At 38.9% G+C, this 24798-nt stretch overlaps 1 pseudogene; it reads right to left on the reverse strand.

Annotated features, from left to right (window-relative positions):
- Positions 1-19074: 19074 nt before the first annotated feature.
- LOC147947600 (uncharacterized) lies at positions 19075-23601 on the reverse strand (annotated as a pseudogene).
- Positions 23602-24798: the final 1197 nt, after the last annotated feature.

Here is a 24798-nt window from a genome sequence, read left to right on the forward strand (position 1 = left end):
GGCATCGCAAATAACACCCTTCTGACCTCCTCCTTAGATAATTCATGTGTTAGAAGGCTCTTGTCACTCTCATCACAATTAAAATCTAAAACAGTTTCCAGCTCTTCTTGTGACCATGGAACGTAATCAGCAGGTTGCATAGTGAGAAAAGCTTGAAAATATCTTTCACCTTCAGTCTTGATTTGATCTTGAGTGGTTACAACTTGTCCTTGCAAATTGCTGAAACCAATGCTTACTAATAAGCACTCTATCTAGTTTCTTGCAGTAACCCCATCCTGCCTCTTATCACATCATGAAAATCATACTTTCATTAATTAAAGAGTATCCACAAAGACGTTGCAGAGAGTTACTTGTAACACAATTATTATATACACAGATATATGCGGTATACACTAAGAAAAATACAGAAAAAAGAGATTGACGATGTTTTTGAAGATTAATCTTACTCGCTAATTAAAATTTTAAAAAATTATGAATGTTTGACCAGAAAGTCTTAAATGTCAAAAAAATTTGGTTTTGTTTAGAAATTGAGTAAATCCGCAAACTATTTTTTTTTTGGTAGTATATGATAGTAATAGGCCTAGGCATAAAAAACCAAAAACCAAAATCTGATCCAAAAATTTGGTTATGAAATAAGACCGAATAGCCATAAAATCTAAATGTAGTCTAAATGTTTATATCCGAATTAGTTTAATCGAATCATATCAAAAACCAAAATGTATATCAGAAAATCCAAAATAAAATTAATATCCTAAAATATTAGTTATAGTTATAATTTCCTAATCAAAAATATCTGAAATAACCTGGATATCCAAAAAGCTTTGTAATATTTGTCAAAATTCTACAATTTCTTTTGCAAAATCTAACGAAATGTTACTAAAATTGAACAACTTTTTAGTTTTTTTTTTAAAAACCAATCCAAGCCTCACACCTATTAAAACAAAAACTGAACTGAATAATATAAAAGGGAAAATCATGTTTTAAACCTTCAAAGTGTCACTGTGTAGCACTTTCAACCTCGAGATAATTTCATTAACATTATAAACCTTTAAAATGATTTTGCTAGCACTTTAAATCTTAAAAATGATTTTACTAACATTTTAAACCTTTAAACTAACTTTCATTTTTGTACCGCCATAAAAATAATAAAATAATAATATCCGTCAATGCGAAATAGTTAAACTATGTTGGCTTAATTTAAATTTTAATTAGTTTTATTTTTTATAAACAAATAAAAAGATAAAAAATAAATTAGTGTTCATTTTCATTGTAGACAAAAAATTTATGATGTTATTCTTTAATAAACACATCTTCACTGGGTTTTGATTCAAATTGATTGACTTCTCATTGGAAACCAATGAATCTTCTAAATATATTATCGTCTTCAATTTTACAATTGTCAAATATTTTAACCTTACCTCTGATTCTTCATTTTTTTTCTTTGATGTATTTTTTTTTTATTAATCGTCATAAATAATGAAATAAAATAAAATAAATAAATAAGTATTTAAATCGAACCAGCATAGTTTAACTATTTCACGTTGACGTATATGACTGTTCCGTCACTTTTCGTGGCGATACAAATAGGAAAGTGAGTTTTAAGGTTTAAAGTGTTATCGAAATTATTTTAAAGGTTTATAGTGTTAGTGAAAATATCTTAAGGTTTAAAGTGTTATTTAACAACACTTTTGAAGGTTTAAAATGTAAATTTCTCTAATAATTTATCTTACCCAAAATTATCTTAATCCGAGAAAATTTGAACTAAATTATATCTGAAATCGTTCCTGTGTATACACTGGAAAAACGCTGAAAAGTCCTTAATTAACAAACTGTAACAAAAATCAAGAGAAAAATAGGAAAAATGCTGGAGGAGAAGGATGTGTCTTCCTATATTCAAACTTGGTATAAACTTTTATGCGATTACTTATTTTGTTTATTTGGTTGTGATACATAGCAACACAAATTCAAGAAACAATGTTAAATATGCTGCAAGGAAGTTCTATGACAGATTCCAATTAGGAAAGGTCTATTATATATATCATGGGAATCACTTAAACATGCTAACAAGCAGTTCAAGACGGTTCATAATGATTATTAGATGACACTGAATGAAAATTTAGAGGTTGAGATCACATCTGAATGATGGTATACATAAATCTAGTTACAGAATGCATATTGCAATTGTGCTACTTTTGACTTCAATGAGTTAACCTAGGATACAATAACTCCTATCAATGAATACATAACTCTTTCTTTGTTTTGGTTACTGAGCAAAGAAACTGAAAATGAACACATCCATCAGTTAAGAAAGCAATGACAAAAATCTGTTACCTACCTTTCTTGATGGAACTGATTTCACATTTCCCCTTTTTCCAGGCAAACCCTTTTTTTACAGGAATGGTGGACCTCTCTTTTTTTTTTGTCAAACACACACTCCATTAACTTAAGTTACAAGGTTTTTGGTACTCCACTCTAAGAAGAGTATAATACAACCAACTAACTTATACAGGAGGAAAAAAAACCATAGTACTTGCGAGCAATTACAGTAGAAAGAACGAAAGGTACAATAAATACTAAAACTAAGATAAAGAGGTCTTAAGACCCTATAGATAGTGAGAACCACCAGAAAGATAGGCCACATGAAGTGACAGTAGGCTGCCCAAGACCAATTCATTGGCCGCGAAACGACGATATACCACAGTGGAATGCTGAGATTCCATATTTGCTTCTCCACCACAGTGGAATCGTGGACCTCTCTATAGATACCATATTTGCTTCTCCACTCTTTTCTCTTCTGTTTTTAAAGCTGTGGTAAAGCAAGCAACCAGAGCCGACATTGAGATTGAGGCCAAGCAAGCAAGTCATGTACATTCGGCCTTGTCTTGTATTAGTCAATTTTCGGCTTTCTATTTTGATAAATATTCTTCAAATTGGTTGGTAGGGTGTATAATTATGAATGTTGGGTTGTCAAGTTCGAATCATCTTGTGATCTCTTTTAACATTTTTTTTTTTTTTTTAATTTCATTAATTTGTAGGCCCAATTTTTTTTAGCTTGAGGCATTGATGATCGTGACCTCTATTAACGTTTTTTGATATTTTGATATTTTCATTAATTTTTAGGCCAAATTTTTTTTAACTTGCGGTATTGATGCTCTGGACCGGCTCTGGTCACAACATATTGTAAACTCTTTTGTGGGTCACAACAAATTTCAGACTGTAAATTTTGGAACCACGGAGTCTTCGTAAAATTTTTGATGGGTCTTTTTGGAATTAAATTGGTTCGGATCGTAGTGTGAGACATCTTTAGAGGAGACCCGTTTGTGCGTGCAAGAATATAATTGTGCATGAGAATATTACTTCGTTGTTCTCTTTCCCGGCTTTGTGAGGTTAAAAAAAGCAAAGAAAGTTTTCTTTGCTTCTTCTGATACAACGCTGGACTGAAACTGACTTATTGAATGTCAGCTTTGATCTTTTACATGCATGCCATATAATTCCTCTATTAAGAGGGATTGCATCATCAGCAGGACTGGTCCTATAGTTTATGTGGCTAAAGCAAATTTATAGAAGTTTAATTATTAAAACTTGTAAAATTTTAACATAATTAATAAAAAATATTTTTGTTTCAGTAATATTTTTCAAGTTGTATATGTGATTAATAAAATAATGAAAAAAGGGAAAAAAAACACTAAATTTGTGGAGGGAGAAGATTTTGGAAAATAAGAGGCGAAAAGAAAGAAAAAAACAAAACAAAATAGAAGATGGAAACCATGTGGAATGGAAACTGGGTGAATTAAAAGCTGCGCGTAATGGTAATAATATCACTAGACCAATAACATATTCAACATTGTGGTATAAATTTTTTACTTAATAATATGTGGTCTAAAGCATAGGTTTTGCCTGCCTTATGGTAGGGCCGGGCCTGATAATCAATATCAGGTCCATGATGTAGTTTATGTAGTAAGTCTGTCAAGTCTTTTAGGGATGACATAAGCATCATGATGATTGGTTGTTTTTTTGGTGAAAGCACTTCCCATTTGGAAAAAAAACAAATATATAGGTATTATAAATTATGACAAACAAAGAAAGATTCATAATATCATCCATACGCCAACAAAGGATATAGTTTCTTCTTCTCTTGAAAATCACCAAAGATAACGTAAGAAAATATTTTACAACTTCCTTCGTTTTGCCCACTATGTTTAGTGCTTCGACTATGAATATACCAAAAAAATATTCAAGTAAAATTATATCGCCAGTCATAGGCAAACGAACATGGCCAAGTGTTTGAGAATTTGATATGATATTGGTGGCAAAATCTACTTACCGGGGGAGAGAATTTTCTGATTTCTTGAAACCATCAGAATTTTTAGAGCGGACGCTGACAATTAATGGGCCGCAAGCCCAAAAAAAAATTAGGCAAAAAAGAAGCAAAAATAAGTGACATTAAGATTCGAACCCATTACCTCAGCATCAATGTTTACCCCTTTTACCAACTGAACTGAAGGAAATTTTAAAAAGTTTAGGGCCGAAATATTAGTTATTCTAAAAACGGCCGCAAAGCCGGCTCTGCTTGAAATGTAACCATCAGATTCTTGCGTAAGAAGATCCCAACTAGCTGACTCAGGTAGTAGTTTCTTCTGCCATTGATTTAGTAACTTCGTCAGAAAGAATCTGCCTATACAGAACAACAGCTCTTGAAATGTACTTAGGGGGAGGTATTGGTTTAGGATTTAGAAAGAATTTTAATGACTTGATGTTCTTGCTGATTGTTAGAATCATAGAAAATTGAAAGTTAAAAATGAAGGATTCTGAGAGATTGTTTAGGAAGTTTTTTAAAATCTTGATGATTTGTTTTTTCTAATCTTGTAAAATCTTTCTATTTGATGAAAGAGTTTTTATGACTTTTGTTATTAAGGAAATGATATAAAATCCTAAACCAATAACATAAAATTTGAATTCATTAACAATCCAAGATTCTTTTGTTTTACTTGAATAACATAAAACTTTTAATGACTTTATAAAACTCTTAATCCAATAACACTAGATTTATCAAAATTTTAGATAACTTTTTACAAATCCACAACCAATAACACCAAATTTTTAAAGAGTTTTTAAAAGTCTTGATTGAATAACAACATATTTTACCTAACTTTTAAAGTCATTAAAATTCTTTCTAAATCTTAAACCAATACCTCCCCCTTAGCCTCAATTTGCCACCGTCCGTCCATCCATGTTGCTTGAAGAACACGTGAGCACGGTTGTTGCCACCTAAAATCATTGTCCATGAGTTGTGAAACAACCCATTTTTTTTTTAAATAATAAATACTAGATATAATTAAGCATCCCATACTACTTAACTAAACCAACCAAATCACAACTCATCATTAAACCAGCAACAAACATTATGCACAACGGAAACATACTAATAATACCTAAACAATATATCATCAATACAATATCACTCCTAACCATCCTATCCAACAACCTATCATAACTCTATCCAAGGTTCCAACATAAACAATATAACCAACAACACACAAACAAGACCCTAGATCATCCTCCTCCTCATTGCCATGATTCCACATCACATACCTGCACACCACAAAACAACAATTGAGATGCGTAAGTATTATCAAAAATACTTAGTGAGGCAATCCTCACATCTACTTGGCTATACACACAAGCAATTGAGATTCCAATATTTAACAAACAACAAACAATTCCAATATTTAATAAACAACAAACAAACACAACAAACCAGGAAATCACGAATCAAACAAGTTGGTGTCGACCGATACCAGGTAGGTGTCGACCGACACCCACTTGGTGTCGATCGTCACCGACCCCGCAGACACGTTCCGCTCGAAGCCGATCGTTGAATCTCCGTTTCCAATCATCTCCAATCCGTTCCAAACTCACCCAAAAGCTTCAGGAACCTATAAGAACTATAACACAACCACCACAAACAAGAACAACACCACAAAACACAACAAATCAAGCAAACAAAGGATTCTCAAGCTTAGATAAGCCATGGTCATGCACTCACCTCTTTTGCAGGAAGTATCTGACCCAACAACGACGAACCCAACCCTTAGAAGCCTTCTCCTTTGTTCCTAGCACAAGATCTCCAATCCACAACAACAGATCTCACCAAACAAGCCAATGATCTCTCCAAAAGCCTCCAAACTCTCAAGAACACCTTTCTTCTCTCTTTTCTCTTAGAGCGGCCAAGACAAGCTCTTTACACGACCTAGGTCGAGTTTTTCCTTATATACATGGTCTAGATAACCCAATTAAATCAAACCAAACCAGAATCGACAATTAAAACAAACCGGTCGAACCATAATTCATTGGTGTCGATCAACACCCACTCCCAAAATCCCCAATTTGGTTTGCGGATGTTACAATTCTCTCCCTCTACCAAAAGATTCGTCCTTGAATCTGCAACACACTGCCGCTACACCGCAAAACACATCCAACCACCGCCGCCACGGTTCGCACCATCCAACCATCTGGTCTGCCACAACCATCACACCACTGGTCCACACACTCTTAACCCCACCGGTCAACAAAGTCCTGACCCCACCGGTAGAGCCAAACAATACTCTCCCAATCATCACCACTCTGGTCCCTCCGACCAGCATACACCTGACCCTCCCGGTCAACACATAGAATAACCCGAGATTAAACCCCATCAACCCCGAGATCCGCATCCGATCTCTACCCTAACCCTGAGATTGAACCCCCATCAATCTCATAAATCCACATCTGGTTACCATGCTTATCCCCATGTCCTTCACACTTTTGCCGCCAACTCATCTGCTCTTAGGTCGCAACCTTCAAGCCATACCGATCACACTCTCAGACCCCCCGTCTTCGAGCCATACCGTCTCACCCTCGGGTCGTCACTCTCATGATCTCGGTACCAAGAGAACCCCCATCTCCTCTACCACCCTCAGGACCGCAGTCCTATGAGCTATCGGTATCTAGGGAACCCCCCATCCCCTTAGGAGAACCCCCATCTCCTCATGAGTTGTTCAGGACCCCCCCGTCCCTATAGCAAATGGTCATAACGTCTATAAGCATTTCTCCAACCGGGACCACCCCCATGATCCGCGTAGAACATTTCAATGTCCTACTAACACCATATTCTCTCCAAGAATATTACCACCGCTAAACACCCTTTCTACTAATAGTTTTTCCGCTTGGCAATTATCCACAACAAATCATCAATACGAGCATAATAAACAAACAAGTACCATATGTTCGCATATTCTGATTCACCGCATCAACTGCTTTGCAAGCCGCAACTCCAGCATTTCACATCCTCTTTAAAAAAATAGACAAGTTCTAACTATTCATAGAACTTTCTATTTTTAGAAACTTTCCATTTATGGAACTTTCCATTTATAGAACTCCCGAGCAATTTCCATTTTCACAAGATCCACAATTACAAAAACCAAATAACTCCACTTTATTAAAACCTCAAGTGCAATAAACGTTTACAACTCCAAAAGAAGAATACTTAGCTGAAATAAAAACAAAGAGAAGTCAAACTAAACTCCGGGTTGAGCACCCCGTCCTCCCTTCAGTTGTGCTGCACCCTCCATCATCTGCCTCCACTTAGGACATAAAGGCCTGATGTGCCCCTCCTCCCCACAATGGTAACAAGATCGACGATATTCCTGTGGATCACCTTTCTTGGGACAGTTTGCCAACCTGTGGTTCTTGCTTCCACATCCGAAGCACCCTCGCCCACCTTGCTGCATACATAACGTGTCTTCCCGCTTCCTCTTATGCCTTTGCTCTGATTTGTTACTCTTGCTCGGATTGTTTTGCTCCAAAGTCTCCTCTGTCCGAATTGCTGGACTGACCACCACTACCTGTGACCTCAAGTCATCCTCTATCTTCGCTGCAGTCTACACCAGCTCCACCCTCGTAGCATAACTCCTCCCTCTGCAGTGGACCCTCAAGTCCTCACAAAGCGCCCTCATGAACCTCCTGATCTGAGCCACCTCGGACTCCATCGCCTGACCCCCATAAGACAGAAGTCGACTGAACTCTAAGTCCAGCTCCCGAACTGACCGAGTCATTCTCTGGAAATATATGCGGTTGAACTCCTCCACAAAGTCTGCCCAAGTCATCTCCCTCTGCACTCTCCTAGCAGCCACTGATCTCCACCACACCTGAGCATCACCAATCAAGTGGTGGACCCCTATGTCCACCCAAAACTCCTGAGGACATCTCAGAGTCTGGAAATTACGTTCCACACTGGTCCTCCACGCATCTGCAGCAGTAGGATCTATACCACCCGAAAACCACGCAGTAGCCAGGTTATGCATCTGCTTCAGCATAGACAAAAAATGAGCATGAGCTCTCACATTCGCAGCCATTAGCTGCTGCTCCCCCGCCGCCGCTGGCGGTACTGCATGTGCCTGTGCTGGTACCACACCTGGTATCCGCGCTAACAATTGTGTCAATAAACCCGCAAGGTCAACGCCTCCCCCAGGGGCTCCACCTGCTGAGACTCCCGCACCCGGAACCCTAGCATCACTGGCCACTCTGGCACCGACACTGTAACATCCGCGAACCAGAATTTGCTTTTTGGTCTGAGTGTCGATCGATAGCATGGGTGTGTCAATCGACACCATCATTTCCAATTTCGACTGATTTGTTTTAATTGATGTTTGGTTCGGTTTGGTTCAATTGGAAATCCCTAAACCAAGTATATAAGAGGAGAAGCGACGAATTAATGGTTTGAGGTTGTCTTGTTTTGTCGCCGTTGAGAGAGAAAAAGAGAGAAAATGAGAGAAAGTGTTGGAGAGCCTTTGAGAGTGTTCTTGAGAGATTTTTGTCTTGTTCTTGGTGTTTTTGAGGGATCTGTGGCTGTGGAAGGGAGAGGTGTTATTGGGAACGAAGGAGAAGCTTCCTAAGGTGTTTCGGTCCACTGTTTCTTATTCAAATCTTCCTGTAAAAGAGGTGAGTGCTTGACCATGGCTGATCTAAGTCTGAGATCTCTTTTGTTTGGGTGTTCTTTGTCTATTTGTGGTGTTTGCTTGCTTGAGTTTGTTGTTTTAGTGATTCTCGTAGGTTCTTGAGGCGATTGGGAGAGTTTGAGACGGTTTCGTAGTGATTTGGAATGGAGGTTCGACGTTCGGATTTGTGCAGATCGCGTCTGCAGAGTCAGTGTCGATCAACACAAGTGTGGTGTCGGTCGACACCCTTTTGTGCTATCGTCGATCGACACCAGGTTGTGTTAGCGTCGATCGACACCAATCTGGTGTCGGTCGACACCACGTTTAACCGTTTGTGAGGTGCTTGTTTGATGTGTTGATTGTGTTTGTTGGTTCAACTTAACAATAGAATCTCAGTTGCTTGTGTGTATAGCCCAATAGATGGGAGGATGGCCTCACTGTGTATTTTTAATAATACTCATGCATCTCAATATGTGTTTTTGGTGCAGGTAAAGGCAAGTGTGATCGTGGAATCAGGGCGATGAGGAGGAGGATGTTCGAGAGGCTTGAATGATTGTGGTTTAGCTATCGTTAGGTTGCTAGTGTTGAGTTGATAGAACATTGTAGGATGTTGGAACTTGGTTATTGCATTATTGGTTTAATGGAATTGTTTTGTTATCCGCTGTTGTGATTGTTGCTAGGTTGTTAGTGGGTATGGGACCACTAGTGAATTAATATTTAAAAAAAAAAATGGGAACGGTTGTTTCATTTTGGTATCAGAGCCCTTACGGTTCTAGGACTAGGGTTCACTGTGCTTTTACTGTTGCTGTTCGGGATTTCATGCTAGAGTTGATTATGTGATTTAGTCAATTGTGTTTGGCATGAGATCCTAGAACATCCCCCTCGAGCCTATTTCGTGATTCCACGGTGAGTTGTGTTCTTGTGTGATTATAATTATTTGTTGTTTAGCCTTCTGTTCTTGGTGATACAGATGGTTAGAGGTGAGGTTGCTGTTGGTCGTGGTAGTGGTCGTGGTCGTGGTTGTGGTCGGGGACGAGGTCAGGTTCCCGAGACCAGTGAGAGTGTGATCCAGAGCATGGCCAGTGAGAAGTTAGCGGAGTCTCAGGTTCATCCTAATGTGTCTGGAGACCAGGATGGTTTGGGTGACGGCAGGGCGGATGGGCTGGTGTCGGTCACGGTGTTGCCCCGGGTGTGAGGGTTCCAGCAGAGGGTGCTCCAGGCAGGGAGGATGTCTTGGTGGGCTTGCTAACTCAGGTTTTAGCGCGGCTTCCAGCAGCAGTGCCACCAGTGGGTGGTGGGCAGGTTCCAGTAGTGCCGCCAGTGGTTGGTGGGCAGGTTCCAGCGGTGCAGCCGGTGGAGGGTTTGTAGGCAGGTGTGCAGCCGGGAGCCAAGATAGTGGACGCTCAGTATGTGCAGATGATGGTACAGCTGCAGCGAGTGGAAGCGGGGTCTTTCTCGGGAGGTACGGATCCGAGTGTAGTGGATAAGTGGAGGGAGCGGATGGAGGATCTTTTCCGGTTGCTTCGATGTCCCGATAAGTTTAGGGTGGATTTGGCAGTGCATTACTTGTCAGGTGATGCACATGTGTGGTGGAGGTCGGTGGCAGCACGTAGGGTGCAGCGGGATATGTCTTGGGAGGATTTTGTGAGGGAGTTTAACTCCAAGTATTTTCCACAGGAGGCTCTTGACCGAATGGAGGCACGGTTCTTGGGGTTGACTCAGGGGGACCATACAGTGCGGGAGCTGGATGCTGAGTTCAGTCGACTTGGCAGCCAGAGTCGGCTCATGTGCGGAGGTTCTTATTGGCTCTACGAGATGATCTGAGGATTCGGTGTAGAGTGATGAGCTATGCTACGAGAGCAGAGTTGGTTGAGGTTGCAGCTGGGCTAGAGGACGACTTGAGGTCCAAGCGGTAGTCTCTAGCTGGAGCGGGTTGATGGATTGGATTGTGGAATCTTATTTTTCTTATGTATTTTCGTTGGGATTGAAACGATTATGACATTTTTAAGATTAATAAGATGAGTATTTTTCTTTATGTTTGACGGTTGTTGTCATGGGAAAAAGAGAAATAGCTCGGGTTTCTATTTTTGGAAAGTTTCCACAAAAAAGAAGTTTCCAGAGTTAGAAACTTTCTAAAAAGGGAAATTTTTGTGGAAAGTGTTGAGGTAGATCTAGTCGGGAGATACTCGATGACATCAGGCTTGTTTTCTCAAGGCCGTGAGGGTCCAACTCATGTGATACCGATAGCTCGATGGACTTTGTGGTCAGAGAGTGGGAGTGGTATGTTGCTTCGGATGACGATCCGAGAGCGCGCTTTAGGATGACGACCTAAGAGCGGGATTTTTGAGACTCCCTGGATACCGTAGCTGTGAGCCGCGGCTTGGTAGTGAGCTGGTATGTCTCGAGGGTTGCGACCCGAGAGCGGGGGAAGTGGGTGTGAACGACTCCCTGGATACCGTAGCTGTAGGCGGTGGCCTGGCAGTGAGTCGGTATGTCTTGAGGATTGCGACCCGAGAGCGGGGAGAGCGTTTGTGTGTGACTTCCTGGATGTCGTAGCTTAAGGCGGTTGGCCTGATAGCGAGCCGGCATGATTCGTTGGTTGCGACCACGGACGGGGGAAGCACTGAGTTGCGAGCAAATAGGGTCTTGGATGTGAGTATACTGACTAGAGGGAGACCTTGGGGTTTAGTCGGAGGTGTGCGGGCTGTTGCGACAGTTGCGAAGGAAACATTGGTTGACGGTATTTAAGTCCAGTCGGGGGATATGTGGGCCGTGTTGACGGTGGCACGGTGGTCCTTGACGGATGGACGGTGCTGCGGGATTCGAGGACGAATCCTTATTGGTGGGGGAGAATTGTAACATCCGCGAACCAGAATTTGCATTTTTGGTCTGAGTGTCGATCGACACCATGGTTGTGTTGATCGACACCATCATTTCCGATTTTGATTGGTTTGTTTTAATTGCTGTTTGGTTCGGTTTGGTTCAGTTGGAAATCCCTAAACCAAGTATATAAGAGGAGAAGCGACAAATTAAGGGTTTGAGGTTGTCTTGTTTTGTCGCCGTTGAGAGAGAAAAAGAGAGAAAAGGAGAGAAAGTGTTGGAGAGCCTTTGAGAGTGTTCTTGAGAGATTTTTGTCTTGTTCTTGGTGTTTTGGAGGGATCTGTGGCTGTGGAAGGGAGAGCTGTTATTGGGAACAAAGGAGAAGCTTCCTAAGGTGTTTCGGTCCACCGTTTCTTATTCAAATCTTCCTGTAAAAGAGGTGAGTACTTGACCATGGCTGATCTAAGTCTGAGATCTCTTTTGTTTGGGTGTTCTTTGTCTATTTGTGGTGTTTGCTTGCTTGGGTTTGTTGTTTTAGTGATTCACGTAGGTTCCTGAGGCGATTGGGAGAGTTTGAGACGGTTTGTAGTGATTTGTAACAGAGGTTCAACGTTCGGATTCGTGCAGATCGCGTCTGCAGAGTCAGTGTCGATCAACACCAGTGTGGTGTCGACCGACACCAGGTTGTGTTAGCGTCGATCGGTCGACACCACTTTTAACCGTTTGTGAGTTGCTTGTTTGATGTGTTGATTCTGTTTGTTGGTTCAACTTAACAATAGAATCTCAGTTGCTTGTGTGTATAGCCCAATAGATGGGAGGATGACCTCACTGTGTATTTTTAATAATACTCATGCATCTCAATATGTGTTTGTGGTGCAGGTAAAGACAAGTGTGATCGTGGAATCAGGGCGATGAGGAGGAGGATGTTCTAGAGGCTTGAATGATTGTGGTCTAGCTATCGTTAGGTTGCTAGTGTTGAGTTGATAGATCATTGTAGGATGTTGGAACTTGGTTATTGCATTATTGGTTTAATGGAATTGTTTTGTTATCCGCTGTTGTGATTGTTGATAGGTTGTTAGTGGGTATGGGACCACTAGTGAATTAATATTTGAAAAAGAAAACGGGAACGGTTGTTTCAGACACCGCCCACACCGACCCCCTTAGCACCGTATACGCTCTGATACCAAATTAAAACAACCCGTTTTTTTGTTAATAAGAAATACTAGATATAATTAAGCATCTCATACTACTTAACTAAACCAACCAAACCACAACTCATCATTAAACCAACAACAAACATTATGCACAGCGGAAACATACTAATAATACCTAAACAATTTATCATCAATACAATATCACTCCTAACCATCCTATCCAACAACCTAGCATAACTCTATCCAAGGTTCCAACATAAACAATATAACCAACAACACACAAACGAGACGCTAGATCATCCTCCTCCCATTGCCATGATTCCACATCACATACCTACAACACCACAAACAACAATTGAGATGCGTAAGTATTATCACAAAAACTTAGTGAAGCAATCCTCCCATCTATCGGGCTATACACACAAGCAACTGAGATTCCAATTTTTAACAAACAACAAACAAACACAACAAACCAGGAAATCATGAATCAAACAAGTTGGTGTCGACCGAAACCAGGTAGGTGTCGATCGACACTGGCCCAAACATGGTGTCGACCGACACCCACTTGGTGTCGATCGTCACCGACCCCGCATACACGTTATGCTCGAAGCCGATCGTTGAATCTCCGTTTCCAATCATCTCCAATCCGTTCCAAACTCACCCAAAAGCTTCAGGAACCTATAAGAACCATAACACAACGACCACAAACAAGAACAACACCACAAAACATAACAAATCAAGCAAACAAAGGATTCTCAAGCTTAGATAAGCCATGGTCATGCACTCACCTCTTTTGCAGGAAGTATCTGACCCAACAACGACGAACCTAACCCTTAGAAGCCTTCTCATTTTTTCCCAACACAAGATCTCCACTCCACAGCAACAGATCTCACCAAACAAGCCAATGATCTCTCCAAAAGCCTCCAAACTCTCAAGAACGCCTTTCTTCTCTCTTTTCTCTTAGAACGGCCAGGACATCCTCTTTACACGACCTAGGTCGAGTTTTTCCTTATATACATGGTCTAGATAACCCAATTAAATCAAACCAAACCAGAATCGACAATTAAAACAAACCGATCGAACCTGAATTCATTGGTGTCGATCGACACCCACTCCCCAAATCCCCAATTTGGTTCGCGGATGTTACAAGTTGAAACTCGTTGGCCTACCAAAAAAAATATAGCTTTCTTTAATGATCATTTATCTCGCAAGAATCTATTGTGTATTTACCTTTTTTATATCATTGTTTCTTTGTTGGTTTGGCATTGGGGAATGCCCTTCTCGTTTGTGTTTTAAACATTAGATTTTAATAATCCTCGTCTTGTCTTGTTGTACATATATATACATTTTTGAAGTACATCTTGGGTTCTATCCTTTTATTTGTACTTATTTACAAAGTTAATACCTAAAAAATTTCCAAAAATAACATTATTTCAGATCCACAAGATGTTCTCTTTATGAATCTCTAGTAAGAAAAAAAAAGAGATCATCTCAGAGATAAAACACAGCTTTACAAACCTGAGGGAAGAAGTCAGTACTCTGTGAATTGATTGTTCTTAGGAGAAGAAATCAAGATGAAATTTGCTTAGAGAGTTCTGATTTGTGAGAAGAAAAGTGAAGGTGGATTAAAGCTTCTTCTTCACATTAAGTTTGAGTATCTTTGTCCTCTATTGAGATTAAGTTTTTACGGGAAGACATATGTTTCACGGAGGAGAAATTGTCGGAATAGGTTGAGTGTGAATTCTGGTTTTCCAATTTCAACAAGATTGGAACATTATAGATTGCTTATCACACGAATCTGAAGCAATTAAAGGCATATGTTAATCCTTGGGATTTTTTTGTTGGTCTCCTCTTAAGTGTGAATGAATTTGAAGCAGGTTATTTTGTAAGAAGAAAACAAAGAGTGTGTTGAAAGCGAAGAGAAAAGTATGTGTTATTAGTGCAATCACCAATGTTTTTTTCTGCTGGGAAAGAAAGAAGCATCAAATATGGAGTCTATAGAATATGGTTCTTAAAGACAACCCTGGTAATTGCAGAGAAGTCAAAGAATGATGAGAAGCAGGTTTCAGCTTTCAAGAACAGTTTTACTTTCTCGGGTTGCTACTTTCTTCTTCAGTTACTATGGTTATAGAGCTCGGATTTGAGCTACGAAAGGTGTTATGGAAACTTGAGAAGGATATCTTTTTAGTGATATAAAACTCGACGTCTGAATCCATGTGATTTGATCTGAAATCCCGCTCAAAGATTCCTGTTTGCAGGATTGTGTTTTTCCGGAGCTGTTTTACGACTTTGATCATAACTCGCAAATCGTAAACCCAAATCGTGATCTGTTTTTTCCTGTGAATTCATATGACTGTTGTCAATATTCCCACAAAATTTCATAATTTTATGGTTTGGTTTGCTATTTCATTGTGCTCATCATCAAAACTGATGAAAAATGCAGAATTTTGGTTGTCTCACAACAAGAAGTTGTGAAGAATTATATTGAAGGTTAGATTGGAGAGCATAATTTCAGAAGAGATGATCATCTTGTCAGCTTGTAAACAGGTATGTGTGATTAACAAAGTTCTTAAAGAAGATTGTGTGGTTGAAGAGATTAAAAGAGATGACATAAAAATAGAGCTGATGAAAAAAGGAAGGGAGAAGTGAGATATGATCCCAATTATGAAGGTTGAAGTATTTGAAAGTTTATTTTCTTGGATGAGAAGGCGAAGAGGTTCTTCTCAGTGATTATCATAAGTTCAATCATAAGTTTCCAAAGGAAAATTGCAAGGGGATATCAAGCTCATTGGAAAAGAAAATCCTACTTAAGATTTATTCTCTATGAGAAGTTGCTTGGGATCAATCTATGATGTGTCCACTGCAGTCACAAAGACTAGAAAGGATAAGGGGAAGTCTGTAGACAGTAAGGATCTTAGATTGTCAAAGATCTTCCTCATCAACACGTTTCCACTTGCAGCTGAAACAAGCGGAGAAGATGGGACCAACGAAATCAGCCACGAGAAAGTTAATAAGATATGATTTTTGGCATCCTTTGATCCTGGAGGAACTTGTGCTGAAAAGTGAGTTCGTCAAAGAGCTCTGGCGAGATATTAGAGCTGTGAAGGGAAAGAAGTTTAAGAAGAGGAAGAAACTGGAACCTAGCTTGCCAGCTTTGGAACCCCATAATTTATGTTTTTGTGGAATGAACATGATGCTTGTGGGTATTAAAGATTGTTCAGAAGGTGAATCTTGTTTGATATAAGCATGGGAGAATGAAGGCGATGAAGATAGTCTTCGAAGACATCAAAAGGAGGATCAATCAAAGATGAAATAAAATGAGATTTTTGCAGAGATATAAGAGAATGGGTAAGTGCAAGTCAAGCATGTTCCCGAAAGTGAGGGTAAGGTAGATATCTTGATTAAATCGCTCAGAAGAAACGAGTTTAAAGAAATGGGGATCTCATTGGCATGAGAGATTTGGAAGAAAAGGATTGCAAGCTTAAGAGGAAGAATGTTGGCATAAGCTTGAAGATAGCTTGAGGTGCAAGCTATACTAATCCTACCGAGTTATGGAATTAGGATTAATTATATTTAGGAGTTATCTAAATATGTTAGTTTACCGGTTTAGAATAGGAAAGTTGTCAACTCTAGGGTTACAATTGTTATAAATACTAAGAGAGAGTTTTATGAAGAGGTGCGCGTCTTAGGTATTATTGAGAGATACACACAAGGTGTGTTGCATTCTCCCATCAATAAGATAGAGAGATCTGTTGATGGTGTTGTTGAAGTACTACTTCTAATTAATGAAGGCTGGACATGGTCCCGGGGATGTAGGTTATCCGAACCCCGTTAACAAAGCTTGTGTCTTGTTTACTTTTCACTACAAGAAAACAAGCCTATTGCAATGGCAAAATTTGTCGCTCATCCCTCGCAAAATGGTATTAGTGACAGATTTGCGAGGATCGTCGATTCCTCGCTAATCGTGTCTCGCAAATTATTACACGTAGCACTTCCCTCGCAAAATTTGCAACGAATGTAACTCCGTCGCAAAACAAACGCAAATTTCAATGAACAATATTCCTCGCAAATATCTTGTAAAATCTGTCGAAGTATTATTTCCATCGCAAAATATTAATGTTATTATAAACCCAGAAATGAGTTTCGTCGCAAATCCGTAGCAATTTTGTATTCCTCGCAAATCCGTAGCATAAATTTGCTACGGATTTTGGCTTTTTTTCATTTTAATATTTATTTTTTTTGATTTTGAAATTTATAAATTTATATTTTGACAATAGTTTATAAGAAATAGAAAATATAATCAAAATATAAAATATAATTCAAACATATATTAACCGAGACAATTTTTGTTTCTAGACAAAAAATTAAGAAACAAAAATTGTCATATAATCCATGTCCAAAAAACAAATGAAACCTTAAAACTTAATATCAAATTGTCTTAAAAAGATGGTGATAGAGAGGGAACTCCGGTTCCGGTTCCTGTGTCTGTGCCATTGCCAGTGCCAGTGCCAGTGTCGGTGTCGTCCCCTGTCTCAGCTATGGTTGGATTGCAGCCATGTTCAATCCTGCTTCCAAACTTAGCAGCAAACTCAGGATCCTTCTCGGCAAGGTAGTCAAAGTATGCATCATAGCTATGCATCTTTTGTGCATTGTCCCTAAGTTGAGTGGCTTGAGTTTGGAGTGTAGTGGCTTGATTTGCGAGAGTAGCTTCAGCGACAGCAAGCTTCTGAGCAAGAACAACTGGATCCTCAGTAGGCGGAAGCGATGGTCCAAAATGGGCTGAAGATGCTTCATTTTGCAAAGAACCAACTCCATAAAGTCTATTTTTCTTCTTCGCAGCAACCTACGAGCAATACAATCAAAAAATTACTTTCATAGTCATATGAAAGAAAGAACCAACAAGCAACATACAAGATTCGGATCCTAGAACAGACACAACAACACAAATGTAGCATATCCTACAAATGCACATTACAATCAGACAAATCTAAGCATATCATATGACAAACTAAAAACAACAACACAAACTCATACTAGACAAACTTAAGAGATTTCAAAAACCACACAAGAAGTTTAACTCGGCATAAATTTTGTTCTTGGTATGAACAGACAACCCACCAGAAGCAGAACTCTCCGTGTTATCCCCTGAACAGAGCTGAGACTGAACCTCTTGTATCTTTGATGACACTTCATTGAAGATGGACTCTGACTTTCCATCGACAAAACTCCCATCGGGTTTTTTGTGAGTGACTTCTAGGACACGTAGATAATCCGGAGTGCTTTCACTAGTCAGCTCAGACTAACACAAAGTAAAACAAAATACAAAGGTTATTAGTAAGAAAAGACAGTATTATAGAAGTAACACGAAGAATCTAGAAACTTACAAGTTTTCTGGCACGAGCTTTAAAAGAGGTCTGGCCTGAGCGGTGTTTATGTATGCCAGTGCCATTAGGATCATGATATCGAGCATTACGATCGTTGATATTCTTTACTTCTGATTTGGGATCACGCCAATACTTAACTAGTCCAGCCCATACTTTAGGATCAATCCATCGCGGCCTTGCATTATCACCATTATCCCTCCACTTTCCCTTCCACCGGCTCACTTGATCACACATCCGCTCCTTCAACTTCTTCTCAAACTCATGTCTAACTCTACCGTTTATAGAACGGTCCCAGTTATATGTTTGCTTGTAAAAAAGAAAACAAAATATATGAGTATTGCTACATAAGTTTCATACCATTGATTAAACTAAACTACATATGCATAAGGCTCAAAACTAAACTAAACTATTACTTACCGCAAAAGTTTCATACCAACGATCTACGACCAGTTGTGGCGTCTGTGTCCAATTGGCATGAGGCTCTTTGAAATCTCTTTCAAAGATGCTGCGGACAGTGGCTGCAACCCTCCCATCATCAGAAAACCTAGGGATAACATAATTGTTTTGATTTAATAAGTGTAAAATTGATCCTAGAATTAAAAATGCAAATTCAAAATTAAAATCAGTTAAATCATTCTCTTACCAGAGAGTTCTACGGGGGCGGTTTGGATCTAATCGTGTTAGATGTTGACGGCCAGGACTCTCGAGTAACTCCTCCAACGTCATATTGTTTAAACGTTGCTACAAATATGTGGTTAGAGATGTAGGTGTGGCCGCAACGGGATCAATCGATTGATATGCAGCAGCGGTTGGAGGCACACTAATGGGTGGAGATGAAGCAGGTGTCGGAGGACTATGCTGTGAGGTTGCATGTCGAGAATCTTGAACCCCCGATGACGACCCTCGAGAACCACCACTGCATGGACTTGGAGCATTAGTCTGCGAGAGGAATCGTGTGTAGTCGTTTCCAGAAAACATCTACAAGAAAAAAAAAGTATGAGATCGAAATCGAAAAACTTAGGGTTCTAAATCAGAAAACGGATGACAGATCGATTGAAAAAACTTAGGAAGATAGATCGATTGAAAAAACCGTAAATCGAATAAAACAACACCTAAATCGAATGATTTAAGAGATGTTTATACCTTAAATTGAATGAAAAAAAACATAAATCGAATGAAAAAAACATAAATCGATTGAAGATGAAACTATTGAAAGATAACTGTCAGATTTACCTTTGTAGATCCGGTAGAATAGATCGACGATGAACCGGAGATGAAGGAGAAGCAGAATCGAAGAAGAAGAAGAAGAAGAAGAAGAAGAAGAAGAAGAAGAAGAAGAAGAAGGTCGAAGGAAGAACTTAGGGAAAGAAGAAGATTTAACCGGAAAACGGCGAGAGGTTAAATGGAGAAGAAGGAAGAAGAACAGAGATTTTAGGGTTTTGGATGCGGCGTGGTTTGAGCAAGCTCAAACTAGGCTGTGGTGTATATATAAATTTTTTGAAGCCTCGCAATTCTGTAGCAAATATTGCAACGGTTTTGCGACGTTTCCCCGCAAATACGTCGCAATATGAAGCCCTAAATATTGCGACGACTTTGCTAGTATTCCTCGCAAATACGTCGCAAAACAAAATAAAACAATAAATATGTATATAATTGGAAAAACCAACAAAAAACTATAGATAAAATGGAAGAACCAAATTATTAATTTTTACTTTACATTAGTACTTTGTATTTGGCCTAATATTTTTTGTTTTGGAAATAATATTATGGAATATTATTGCGAGGCATTTGCAAGGGAGGCTTTGCTAATCCATCGTAAATTGCGAGGGAAGTGCAAGGAAATGTAACACATCCCTCGCAAGTCCCTCGCAAATCCCTCGCAAATCTATACACTATGTTTAACCAAATTCATAAACCATGGATGAAAATTTTCATAAACTCAAGAACATACAAAGAGAAAAGGTAAGTAATAGTCATCACATCTCCTCATTCAAATTTACTCAATCAAAATCTCAAAAGAAATCCCTAAACATATATATCTTATAAACCCTAGCTATACCCTAAACAACATTTATCAATCCTATACCCTAAACAACAGTTATCAATAATCAATCAAAAGTTGTTTGTCTCTTGATTTTGGTTAGTGATGCTCTCCTTTAGTTTGAAAATGTTAATGATCATTACTAACCATATTAACATGTTTATTAAAATGAATATCTACATTTGCGAGGGAACCGTGAGGCAGTAGCAAGGGATTAACAAGTACACATCGCACATCCATCGCAATTTGCGAGGGATCTGCAAGGACATGTCAGTAAATGACGTTTAGGGTATAGGTTTTTGAAAGTTAATAACGACGATATTGCGAGGGAAGGCAATAATCCCCTCACAATTCCAACGCAAATCCCTCGCAAATTTCTAAATATTTTCTTTAAAAAAAACAACAAAAATTATAATTAGTCAATCAGATTCATTTTCTGAACTACTAGATTTTACATTATCATCATTAGAATCCTCTCCATCATCGGACTCTTCGAATTCGTCTAATTCACCCTCTTCTTCAGAAACATCATCAACATCTTCAACTCGCCTGTTTTGTGGATCAATGTGGATAACATCTTCTGTTGACATGTTTGGAATGGAAATTTCACCGACTCTATCTTGTTGCAACACGAATTGATCATCAACTAACCCGAATATAAGGCCTTGAGGATTAACTTTAATGACTGATAACCACATTTCACGTCTTGGCCTTAAACGAGGATATGGCAGAAAGCTCACTTGTTGTGCTTGTGATGCTAGGATGAAAGGATCAAATTTGGGGTATGATCTGTTCGCCTTCACATCGACAACTCCCCAATTATTTACTCGCATGCCTCGGACCGATGGATCGTACCAGTTACACTTGAAAAGTACGCATCTTAGATTCAAAAGGCCTGGATAATCAACTTCTAATATTTGTTCCAAAACCCCATAGAAATCGCTATCACCAGCTTGTACATAGATTCCATAATTTGTTGTAGCTTTGCGACTTCCGTGTGCGTACGTATGAAAAGTATAACCGCGAGTAAAGTACATTGGAGCAGTAGTGATCTTCGCTCTTGGTTCTTGAACGAGCTCATGCAACCAAAGAGGCAAGGGTTCATTTCCACATCCATTCTGAACCTATATATAAACAAATAAGATATTTAAACCATAAGCTTATTTAAATTTGAAACTATAATACATATATAGTTGAAATTTATTTCATATATATACTTACATAGTATTTTAACCAATTAGCGAAATCCCGCTCTTTGTCGGCCTCATATTCAGATTCTTCTAAATTAGGATATGCTTCCCGAATCTGCATTTCATAAAGTCTAGAAAAATAGAGATCGATTTGTTAGTTCGTTGTGTTAGAAAATAAAATTAATTTTAGTTTTTAAAAAATAATACCTTTCAAAAGGTTGAACATATTCTAGATTCCTCAAGATGTAATTGTGAGCTGCTCGACAATAGCTATGATCTTCCCACCAAACTTCCTTTAACTTTCCAGCAAGTCTTCCTATCTGAGCAAAGACATCTGGAACATCAGGAACATTCCATCATCATATCGTCGAGTACGTGTTTTCTTGGTTCTCACGGTCGGGTTAAAGTAGTATGATGTGAAGTGAGACGTTTCCTCGGTTAAACTCCCGGCGACTATCAACCCCTCAACTCTGGCAAGATTTTTGGCCTTTCCTTTAAGAGCTTTCATAAACCGCTCAAAAGAATAGATCCAGCGAAATTGAACTGGTGGATGTATTGGAAGATGTTCCATCACGTCAAAAAAAGCAGGGGGAAAGATTTTCTCCAAGTTACAAATTAACACTGGAATATTTTCTCGTAACTGCTCTATGATTTCACTGGTCAATGTTCTAGTGCACAAGTCCCGAAAAAAAACTCCGATACCTACGAACCAATGTATAATAAATTCATGGGTGAATTAATTAAATAAGTATATATATATATATATATATCAATATATAAATATATATATATCATTATATACTTATATACCTGCAATAGCTTCATGAACGTGTGTTGGCAAGAGCTCAAGAAATACAAATGGTAGTAGTCGTTGCATGAAGACATGACAATCATGGCTCTTCATACCTGAGAATTTTTGGCCTTGCTCTACACATCTTGAATATTTTGAAACAAATCCATCTGGAAACTTCACTTTGGATTTAATCCACTCGAACAACACCTTCTTAGCCTCATTTGACAATCGAAGTTGGGGTACTGGTAATTTCCCATTTCTTGTAAGATGTAACTCGATCCTTGCGCATATTTCCGCCAAATCCAACCTAGAACTCCTGCTATCTTTTGTTTTACCCTGCACATTCAGAAGCGTAACGATGAAATTATCGAAAAAGTTTTTCTCGATGAGCATCACGTCAAGGTTGTGCCGCAATAGAAGATCTTTCCAATATGGAAGCTCCCAAAAAATACTTTGCTTGTGCCAATTGTGAGCGCTTCCATATCCATCTGGCATGTTTGCTGGTGTGTGATAGTTACCCCCACGTTTACATGTTTCTTGAGCGCCATATTAATCAATCTGCTCAAACAAATCATTTCCAGAGACATAAGTTGGTGGAGGAACACGCATAACTTTATTCTTTCTAAACAACTTCTTGTTCTTCCGGTACGGATGATGCAACGGAAGAAATCGACGATGACAATCAAACCAGCAAGGTTTTCGCCCATACTTTAACTGAATAGCCTCGGTACGATCCATACAATAAGGACATGATAATCTTCCGTGTGTTGTCCACTTAGATAACATTCCGTACGCAGGGAAGTCACTAATCGTCCACATTAGCATTGCCCGCATATTGAAATTCTGTTTTCGCGACGAATCGAATGTCTGAACACCTTCATACCACAACTGCTTCAACTCATGAATCAGAGGTTGCAAGAAGATATCTAGAGCTCGCTTCGGATGTTTTGGACCTGGTACCAAAATACTCAAGAACAGAAATTCGCTTTGCATACACATATCTGGAGGAAGATTGTATGGCGTCAATATAACAGGTCATAAAGAATATTGCCTCCCTGACATACCAAATGGACTAAAACCATCTGTACACAACCCAAGATAAACATTCCTACACTCTTGAGCAAAGTCAGGATATACCGATTGAAAATGTTTCCACGTCTTTGCATCAGATGGGTGTGTAATTTGTCCTTCTTCAGTAGAATGTTCTGCATGCCATCTCATTGTCGCTGCAGTCCGTTTTGATTAGTATAGGCGTTTATATCTATCAGCAATAGGCAAGTACCACATACGCTTATATGGCACTCGCGTCCTTCCTTCAGTAGGCTGATATCTCGGCTTCCCGCAAAACCGACATTCCTGCAACTTATCATCATCTTTCTAGAAAATCATGCAATAGTCAACGCACACATCAATCATTTCAGATGGTAATCTAAGACTCGCAACCAACTTCTGTATTTCCTAGTAGTTCTAAGCCGACACATTATCAGCTGGCAAATACTTTTTAATGAGTTCAGCCCAAGAATCTATGCAATTCTCACTTAAGTTATTATCAGCTTTAATTGTCATCTTCCTAGATGCCAATGATTTAGAATGCCCTTCTCTACATCCATCGTAGATAGGTTGATTTGCAGCATCTAACATAGTATTAAAACGTTGTGCATCTACGTTGGGTTCTTCTGTAATATTCTCACGAAATGCAGCAGTAGTTTCATGAAATGCATCATTAACCATATCATGAAATCTATTTTCCTCATTATACCCATAAAAATCAAATTGATCAGATTCTTGATGTCCATAATTACTAGGTTGATCAACAGCATAATTCATACTACTACTTCCAACATTACTGCTACAACCCTCTCCATGACGAAATCATACATAGTAATTTGGCATAAATCATCTATTATAAAGATGCTTCTTCACTAGATTAAAATTCCAAATACTTATCGTTGAAGCACTTAGGACATGGACAAAATATTATACTGTTTTGACGAGCAAAGTCTTGGTTTGTCGCCTGGTACATGAAAGCACGCAACCCATCACAAAACTCTCTCGTCACATCACCGGTCTCTGGATCTCTGTGATTGTACATCCACCGTCGCATTGTGTATATCTCATGTTGCCCGCCTCCAAACATTATTATAGAATTTAAAAGTTTTTAGGCCTTTTTTTGTAGCCTTTTTTCTCTCACAATATTTTATTTTGGTGGTAAAAATGTTTTTGTTGGAAGTTTTTTGTGTTGTGGTTTCCATGGATCATGAAATTGCTATTTATAGGCTTACTAAAAATAGTTGCTATGGATTTTCTAGGAAAATTTGCAAGGGATTTGCGAGGGATGTTTAAAATTTTATTATCTTGCAAGGGATTTGCGAGGCTTTTACTGTTTTGCGGCCATAACAGTTTACTTGGGGAAAACGTGGTTGCCGACATCATCGTCCCTT

Source organism: Camelina sativa, chromosome 3, assembly GCF_030686135.1.
Source record: "Camelina sativa cultivar CO46 ecotype springtype chromosome 3, ASM3068613v1".
Lineage (NCBI taxonomy): Eukaryota > Viridiplantae > Streptophyta > Magnoliopsida > Brassicales > Brassicaceae > Camelina > Camelina sativa.